This window comes from Trachypithecus francoisi, unplaced genomic scaffold (genome assembly GCF_009764315.1).
Source record: "Trachypithecus francoisi isolate TF-2019V2 unplaced genomic scaffold, Tfra_2.0 Contig00638, whole genome shotgun sequence".
NCBI classification, from domain to species: Eukaryota; Metazoa; Chordata; class Mammalia; order Primates; family Cercopithecidae; genus Trachypithecus; species Trachypithecus francoisi.
Window position 1 is genome coordinate 1 of NW_022680784.1, and position 9,559 is coordinate 9,559.

At 46.7% G+C, this 9,559-nt stretch overlaps 1 pseudogene; it reads left to right on the forward strand.

The window, feature by feature from the left end:
- Positions 1 to 7,843: 7,843 nt before the first annotated feature.
- Positions 7,844 to 9,559, forward strand: LOC117087280 (annotated as a pseudogene).

Below are 9,559 nucleotides of genomic sequence, written 5' to 3' on the forward strand. Positions count from 1 at the left end.
CACCCTGCTCAGCTAAAAATGTATCTTACACTCAAAGTCATCTTGAAAATGAAGGGACTTAAAAACGTCTCGAGACACCAAGAACACAATGGTGAGCAGCATCATGATGTGGATGAGCCAAGTGACTGGTGGTCAGGTCAGTGAGCTTAAGATCCAGGAGCTTCATGGTACAAGAGAAAAGGAGGAGGATGTTGATGGAGACTCCAATGCCAGCTTGGGCAAAGAAGGCACTTTTGGATTATAATGTAAGTGGAACTGTTCATTTTAATGGCAAATAGGAAATATTTTATGTACCTGAAAAAAACAACAATAGAACTTCCATCATCAATGTTACTTACTTCAAATTCAAAATTATCATCGTCATTTTCATTTTAAATCCATACATTCATTGTGATTAATGTTGATTATCACATATAAATTTTTAAACATACAGCCTGATCATTATATGATAAACCAAATTAGTAATATAGTTGAGCGAACACGCACACATGCACAGTCACACCAGTAGAGGGCGCACATTATCTGTACTCCGATAGTACCAAGGACACACCTTTTTTTTTTGGTACTTTTTTTTTTATATATACTTTAAGTTCTAGGGTACATGTGCACAACGTGCAGGTTTGTTACATATGTATACAAGTGCCATGTTGGTGTGCTGCACCCATTAACCCGTCATTTACATTAGGTATATCCCCTAATGCTATCCTTCCCCCCTCCTCCCTCCACATAGTAGGACCAGATGTGTGATGTTCCCCTTCCTGTGTCCAAGTGATCTCATTGTTCAATTCCCACCTATGAGTAAGAACATGCGATGTTTGGTTTTCTCTTCTTGCCATAGTTTGCTGAGAATGAAGGATTCCAGCTGCATCCATGTCTCTACAAAGGACACAAACTCATCCTTTTTTATGGCTGCATAGTATTCCATGGTGTATATGTGCCACATTTTCTTAATCCAGTCTGTCACTGATGGACATTTGGGTTGATTCCAAGTCTTTGCTACTGTGAATAGTGCTGCAATAAACTTACATGTGTATGTGTCTTTATAGCAGCATGACTTATAATCTTTGGGTATATCCCCAGTAATGGGATGGCTGGGTCAAATGGTATTTCTAGTTCTAGATCCTTGAGGAATTGCCACACTGTTTTCCAAAATGGTTGAACTAGTGTACAGTCCTACCAACAGTGTAAAAGTGTTCCTATTTCTCCACATCCTCTCCAGTACCTGTTGTTTCCTGACTTTTTAATGATTGCCATTCTAACTGGTGTAAGATGGTATCTCATTGTGGTTTTGATTTGCATTCCTCTGATGGCAAGTGATGATGAACATTTTTTCATGTGTCTGTTGGCTGTATGAATGTCTTCTTTTGAGAAGTGTCTGTTTATATCCTTTGCCCACTTTTTGATGCAGTTGTTTTTTTCTTGTAAACTTGAGTTCTTTGTAGGTTCTGGATATTAGCCCTTTGTCAGATGAGTACATTGCAAAAATTTTCTCCCATTCTGTAGGTTGCCTGTTCACTCTGATGGTAGTTTCTTTTGCTGTGCAGAAGCACTTTAGTTTAATTAGATCTCATTTGTCAATGTTGGCTTTTGTTGCCATTGCTTTTGGTGTTTTAGTCATGAAGTCCTTGCCCATGCCTACGTCCTGAATGGTATTGCCTAGGTTTTCTTCTAGGGGTTTTATGGTATTAGGTCTAACATTTAAGTCTCTAATCCATCTTGAATTAATTTTCGTGTAAGGAGTAAGGAAAGGATCCAGTTTCAGCTTTCTACTTATGGCTAGCCAATTTTCCCAGTACCATTTATTAAATAGGGAATCCTTTCCCCATTTGTTGTTTTTGTCAGGTTTGACAAAGAACAGATGGTTATAGATGTGTGGTATTATTTCTGAGGGTTCTGTTCTGTTCCATTGGTCTGTATCTCTGTTTTGGTACCAGTACCATGCTGTTTTGGTTACTGTAGCCTTGTAGTATAGTTTGAAGTCAGGTAGCGTGATGCCTCCAGCTTGGTTCTTTTGGCTTAGGATTGTCTTGGCAATGCAGGCTCTTTTTTGGTTCCATACGAACTCTAAAGCAGTTTTTTCCAATTCTGTGAAGAAAGTCATTCGTAGCTTAATGGGGATGGCATTGAATCTATAAATTACCTTGGGCAGTATGGCCATTTTCACGATATTGATTCTTCCTATCCATGAGCATGGTATGTTCTTCCATTTGTTTGTGTCCTCTTTGATTTCACTGAGCAGTGGTTTGTAGTTCTCCTTGAAGAGGTCCTTCACATCCCTTGTAAGTTGGATTCCTAGGTATTTTGTTCTCTTTGAAGCAATTTTGAAAGGGAGTGCATTCATGATTTGGCTCTCTGTCTGTTACTGGTGTATAAGAATGCTTGTGATTTTTGCACATTGATTTTGTATCCTGAGACTTTGCTGAAGTTGCTTATCAGCTTAAGGAGATTTGGGGCTGAGATGATGGGGTTTTCTGAATATACAATCATGTCATCTGCAAACAGGGACAATTTGACTTCTTCTTTTCCTAACTGAATACCCTTTATTTCCTTCTCTTGCCTGATTGCCCTAGCCAGAACTTCCAACACTATGTTGAATAGGAGTGGTGAGAGAGGGCATCCCTGTCTTGTGCCAGTTTTCAAAGGGAATGCTTCCAGTTTTTGCCCATTCAGTATGATATTGGCTGTGGGTTTGTCATAAATAGCTCTTATTATTTTGAGATACGTTCCATCAATACCGAAATTATTGAGAGATTTTAGCATGAAGGGCTGTTGAATTTTGTCAAAGGCCTTTTCTGCACCTATTGAGATAATCGTGTGGTTCTTGTCTTTGGTTCTGTTTATATGCTGGATTACATTTATTGATTTGCGAATGTTGAACCAGCCTTGCATCCCAGGGATGAAGCCCACTTGATCATGGTGGATAAGCTTTTTGATGTGCTGCTGAATCCGGTTCGCCAGTATTTTATTGAGAATGTTTGCATCGATGTTCATCAGGGATATTGGTCTAAAATTCTCTTTTTTTGTTGTGTCTCTGCCAGGCTTTGGTATCAGGATGATGCTGGCCTCATAAAATGAGTTAGGGAGGATTCCCTCTTTTTCTATTGATTGGAATAGTTTCAGAAGGAATGGTACCAGCTCCTTCTTGTACCTCTGGTAGAATTCAGCTGTGAATCCATCTGGTCCTGGACTTTTTTTGGTTGGTAGGCTATTAATTATTGCCTCAATTTCAGAGTCAGCTATTGGTCTATTCAGGGATTCAACTTCTTCCTGGTTTAGTCTTGGGAGAGTGTAAGTGTCCAGTAAATTATGCATTTCTTCTAAGTTTTCTAGTTTATTTATGTGGAGGTGTTTATAGTATTCTCTGATGGTAGTTTGTATTTCTGAGGGATCGGTGGTGATATCCCCTTTATCATTTTTTATTGCATCTATTTCATTTTTCTCTCTTTTCTTCTTTATTAGTCTTGCTAGTGGTCTATCAATTTTGTTTAACTTTTCAAAAAACCAGCTCCTGCATTCATTGATTTTGTGAAAGTTTTTTTGTGTCTCTATCTCCTTCAGTTCTGCTCTGATCTTAGTTATTTCTTGCCTTCTGCTCGCTTCTGAACGTGTTTACTCTTGTTTCTCTAGTTCTTTTAATTGTGATGTTAGGGTGTCAATTTTAGATCTTTCCTGCTTTTGCTTGTGGGTATTTAGTGCTATAAATTTCCCTCTACACACTGCTTTAAATGTGTCCCAGAGATTCTGGTATGTTGTATCTTTGTTCTCATTGGTTTCAAAGAGAAACCATCTTTATTTCTGCCTTCATTTCGTTATGTACCCAGTAGTCATTCAGGATCAGGTTGTTCAGTTTCCGTGTAGTTGAGCGGTTTTGATTGAGTTTCTTAGTCCTGAGTTCTAATTTGATTGCACTGTGTTCTGAGAGACAATTTGTTATAATTTCTGTTCTTTTACATTTGCTGAGGTGTGCTTTACTTCCAACTATGTGGTCAATTTTGAAATAAGTGCGATGTGGTGCTGAGAAGAATGTATATTCTGTTGATTTGGGGTGGAGAGTTCTGTAGATGTCCATTAGGTCCACTTGGTGCAGAGTTGAGTTCAACTCTTGGATATGCTTGTTAACTTTCTGTCTCGTTGATCTGTCTAATGTTGACAGTGGGGTGTTAAAGTCTCTATTATTATTGTGTGGGAGTCTAAATCTCTTTGTAAGTCTCTAAGGACTTGCTTTATGAATCTGGGTGCTCCTGTATTGGGTGCATATATATTTAGGATAGTTAGCTCTTCCTGATGAATTGATCCCTTTACTGTTATGTAATGGCCTTCTTTGTCTCATTTGATCTTTGATGGTTTAAAGTCTGTTTTATCAGAGACTAGGATTGCAACCCCTGCTTTTTTTTTGTTTTCCATTTGCTTGGTAGATCTTCCTCCATCCATTTATTTTGAGCCTATGTGTGTCTCTGCATGTGACATGGGTCTCCTGAATACAGCAAACTGATGGGCCTTGACTCTTTATCCAGTTTGCCAGTCTGTGTCTTTTAATTGGAGCATTTAGTCCATTTACATTTAAGGTTAATATTGTTATGTGTGAACTTGATCCTGTCATTATGTTATTAGATGGTTATTTTGCTCGTTAGTTGATGCAGTTTCTTCCTAGCATCGATGGACTTTACATTTTGACATGTTTTTGCCAAGGCTGGTATTGGTTTTTCCTTTCCATGTTTAGTGCTTCCTTCAGGATCTCTTGTAGGGCAGGCCTGGTGGTGACAACATCTCTAAGCATTTGCTTGTCTTTAAATGATTTTATTTCTCCTTCACTTATGAAACTTAGTTTGGCTGGATATGAAATTCTGGGTTGAAAATTCTTTTCTTTAACAATGTTGACTATTGGCCCCCACTCTGTCCTGGCTTGTAGAGTTTCTGCTGAGAGATCTGCCGTTAGTCTGATGGGCTTCCCTTTGTGGGTAACCCAAACTTTCTCTCTGGCTGCCCTTAACATTTTTCCTTCATTTCAACTTTGGTGAATCTGACAATTATGTGTCTTGGAGTTGCTTTTCTCGAGGAGTGTCTTTGTGGCATTCTCTGTATTTCCTGAATTTGAATATTGGCCTGCCTTACTAGATTGGAGAAGTTCTCCTGGATGATATTCTGCAGAGTTTTTTCCAACTTGGTTCCATTTTCCCCGTCACTTTCAGGCACACCAATCATAGATTTGGTCTTTTCACATAATCCCATATTTCTTGGAGGCTTTGGTCATTTCTTTTTACTCTTGTTTCTCTACACTTCTTGCTTCATTTAATTCATTTGATCTTCAATCGCTGATACTCTTTCTCCCAGTTGATCGAGTTGGTTACTGAAGCTTGTGCATTTGTCACGTAGTTCTCATGTTATGGTTTTCATCTCTATCAGTTCTTTTAAGGACTTCTCTACATTGGTTATTCTAGTTAGCCATTTGTCAAATCTTTTTTCAAGGTTTTTAGTTTCTTTGCACTGGTTACATAGTTCCTCCTTTAGCTCTGAGAAGTTTGATCAACTGAAGCCTTCTTCTCTTGACTTGTCAAAGTCCTTCTCCGTCCAGCTTTGTTCCATTGCTGGCAATGAGCTGCATTCCTTTGGAAGGGGAGATGTGCTCTGATTTTTTGAATTTCTAGCTTTTCTACACTGCTTTTCCCCCATCTTTGTGGTTTTTTTTTTTTTTTTCCGAGACGGAGTCTCACTCTGTCACCCAGGCTGGAGTGCAGTGGCAGATCACTGCTCACGGCAAGCTCCGCCTCTTGGGTTCATGCCATTCTCTTGTCTCAGCCTCCCAAGTAACTGGGACTACAGGTGCCCGCCACCACGTCCGGCTAATTTTTTGTTTGTTTTCAGTAGAGACGGGGTTTCACCGTGTTAGCCAGGATGGTCTCGATCTCCTGACCTCGTGATCCACCCACCTCGGCCTCCCAAAGTGCTGGGATTACAGGCTTGAGCCACCGCACCTGGCCCCATCTTTGTGGTTTTATCTGCTTTTGGTCTTTGATGATGGTAACATAGTGATGGTGTTTTGGTGTGGGTGTCCTTTCTGTTTGTTAGTTTTCCTTCTAACAGTCAGGACCGTCAACTGTAGGTCTGTTGGAGTTTGCCTGAGGTCCACTCCAGACCCTGTTTGTCTGGGCATCAGCAGCGGAGGCTGCTGAAGATTGAATATTGCTGAATGGTGAGTGTTGCTGTCTGATTCTTGTTCTGGAAGCTTCGTCTCAGGAATGTACCCCACTGTGTGAGGTGTTGGTCTGCACCTAGTGGGGGATGTCTCCCAGTTAGGCTACTCAGGGGTCAGGGATCCACTTGAGCAGGCAGTCTCCCCATTCTCAGATCTCAACCTCTGTGCTGGGAGATCCACTGCTCTCTTTGAAGCTGTCAGACAGGGGCATTTACCTCTGCCCAGGTTTCTGCTCCTTTTTGTTTAGTTATGCCCTGTCCCCAGAGCAGGAGTCTACAGAGGCAGGCCAGCCTCCTTGAGCCTGTGGTGGGCTCCACCCAATTGGAGTTCTGGGAGGCTTTGTTTACCTGCTTAAGCCTCAGCAATGGTGGGCGCCCCTCCCCCAGTGTGGCTGCTGCCTTGCAGTTAGATCTCAGACTGCTGTGCTAGCAATGAGGGAGGCTCCCTGGGTGTGGGACCCTCTGGGCCAGGTGTGGGATATAATCTCCTGGTGTGCAGTTTGCTAAGACCCTTAGTAAAGCACACTATTAGGGTGGGAGTTACCTGATTTTCCAGGTGTTGTGTGTCTCAATTTCCTTTGGCTAGGAAAAGGAATTCCCTTCCCCCTTGTGCTTCCCAGGTGAGGCATGCCTCACCCTGCTTGAGCTCTGGCTGGTTGGGCTGTGCCCGTGGACCAGGACCAGCACCAACTGTCCCACACGCCCCAGTGAGATGAACCCAGTATCTCAGTTGAAAATGCAGAAATCGGCCGGGCACGGTGGCTCAAGCCTGTAATCCCAGCACTTTGGGAGGCCGAGACGGGCGGATCACAAGGTCAGGAGATCGAGACCACCCTGGCTAATACGGTGAAACCCTGTCTCTACTAAAGAATACAAAAAACTAGCCGGGCGACTAGGCGGACACCTGTAGTCCCAGCTACTCGGGAGGCGGAGGCAGGAGAATGCAGTAAACCCGGGAGGCAGAGCTTGCAGTGAGCTGAGATCCGGCCACTGCACTCCAGCCTGGGCGACGGAGCCAGACTCCGTCTCAAAAAAAAAAAAAAAAAAAAAGAAAATGCAGAAATCACCCATCTTCTGTGTCCCTCACGCTGAGAGCTGGAGGCTGGAGCTGTTCCTATTCTGCCATGTTGAGCAGGCCCTCAGGACACACTTCTTTAGTACGCAGTTTTCACTTTTTGCATTCCTTCATTTAGTTTTCACTACCCAGAACTGTGACACATATATAAAAATGAATCATGGGTGTTTGTAGAACTGAACTTAAGTAGATTTTGTGCTAATGGAAAAAGCAATCACCAGAAGTATTTTGGAAAAAAAAAATAAGGCATTGAATGGCTGTCATATCACATCACTCTGATATCATGCTGAGTATCACATTCATGCATGCAACGTTTCATGTATCCTATAAAAATTATATAAGACACATAGCAGAAGATGTTCTTTTCAGATAGTTTTGTGGTAGCAAAACCAAACAAACAAACCTCCCTATTAGCAATTAGTATAATAGGATTAAACTTAATTTTATTAAGGTCATCTACTAAAATCTTCTTAATGCGAAGTATACTGAAAGTCTTGGGAGTGCGCAGGGCTGGCCCCGCGGTGGGGTCAGGCGGGGACTCATGCGGGTGGTCTAGGGGACCCAGGCCGGGAGCCCATGGCCCGGGCCGCGACGGCCTAGCGGGGCTGCGTGTCTCCCGCCTAGCCCGCGCGCAGCACGGATGGGCTGCCGCGCGCCTTCCTGCAGAGCCTGCTCACCCTGTTAGACATCCTGGACCACCGGCGGCACGGCTGCGTGCACCTGCGAGAGATCCAGTCCTGCTGGCAGGGTGCCGAAGCGCGAGGGCTGCCTAGCGGGGTGCTGAAAGGCCTGAGTCAGGTGGCCCCAGTCAGCTGCTGCCTGACCTTCCAGCGCTTCGTTGCCGGCCTGCGCACCTCGCTGCTGAAAGCCGATTGCCGCACCCGGGACCCCACGAGCGCCCGGGCCGGGCCCGGAGACCAGCCGCCCCAGCGCCTGCTGTTTGTACCGGCTGACGATCTGCTGACGGTCCTGGAGAGAAAGCCCCTGTCCCTGGGCGTTCGCGCCCCTCTGACAGGTCCCAGAGGCCCGGCCCGCAGCCTGGAGCAGCTGTACGCCCCCGCCAAGGCGCCGCCCTGCCCAGCCGAGCCCCAGCGGTCCCAGAGCCAGTCGCTGGAACCGAGCCAGGGCGCGGACGCAGGTGCAGCGGCCTGCAGGGCCTTGGAGGCGGATTCAGGGGATGCCCGGCTGCCCCCCCCCCCCCCCCCGTGCCCGAGGGGAACGTCGGAGGCACACCATCACCAGCGGCGTGGACTGCGGCCTGCTGACGCAGATGTAGGAGCTGGAGGAGGAGAGGGAGATGCTGCCACAGGGTTTGGAGATGATGGTGCCGGGCCGCAATTGGCACCAGCAGCAGCTGCAACGACTGCAGGAGTGCCAGTGCCGCCTGGGCCAGAGCAGAGCCAGCGCCGACGTTGGGGCTGTGGGGAGCCCTCGCCCACTGGGACGGCTACTGCCCAAGGTAGAGGAGGTGGCCCGGTGGCGGGGGGAGCTGCTGGCTGCAGCCTGGGCCAGCCAGGCCCTGCCCACGTCCTCCTCCGGGCCGCCTGCTCTGCCCTGACGTCCACCTTGTCTCCGGGATGGCAGCAGCAGATCATCCTCATGCTGAAGGAGCGGAACCGACTCCTCACCCAGGAGGTGACCGAGAAGAGTGAGCGCATCACGCAGCTGGAGCAGGAGAAGTAGGTGCTCATTAAGCAGCTGTTTGAGGCCGGTGCCCTGAGCCAGCAGGACGCGAAGTCTCTGTACTCCACCTTCATCTTGCAGGTGTGGACTGAGTGGGCCCCCAGGGCCGGCCTGGCACTCAGCCCTTCGAGGGCGGGCGCCTTGTCGCACCCAACCTCTCTGGCTGGAGACCCCCAGCAGGCCCAGGCAGTCCAGGAGTCGGCGCCTTCCTGTCCGCCTTGCCATCCTGGTTCCCCAGGCCTGTCCCCGGCTGACCCGGACACCGAGCCCTTGACTCGGTTTTGGCCTCAGGTGCTGACATGGGCTGGGGCTCTCTTGAGTCCGCATAGTCCGCAGCTACTACTGCCGCTGTCAGTGGACAGTGGGGGACCCCTCCACGAGTTACCAGATCTCTGGCTGCCCTGGCTTCCAGCGATGCTGCCTGCCCTGGGGTCCCATCGCCAGGGAAAAGAACTGCTCGCGCCAGGCTGCACTTCCGACAAAGGCCTGCAGAGGGCGCCAGGCGCCCGAGACCTGCGGGTCCAAGGGCAGCTTCCCCCGACCTCAACCAGGGTACCAGGACAAAGCGGCTGTCGCCCGGACGGGAGCAGATGGAGGGGGTGGGGATGA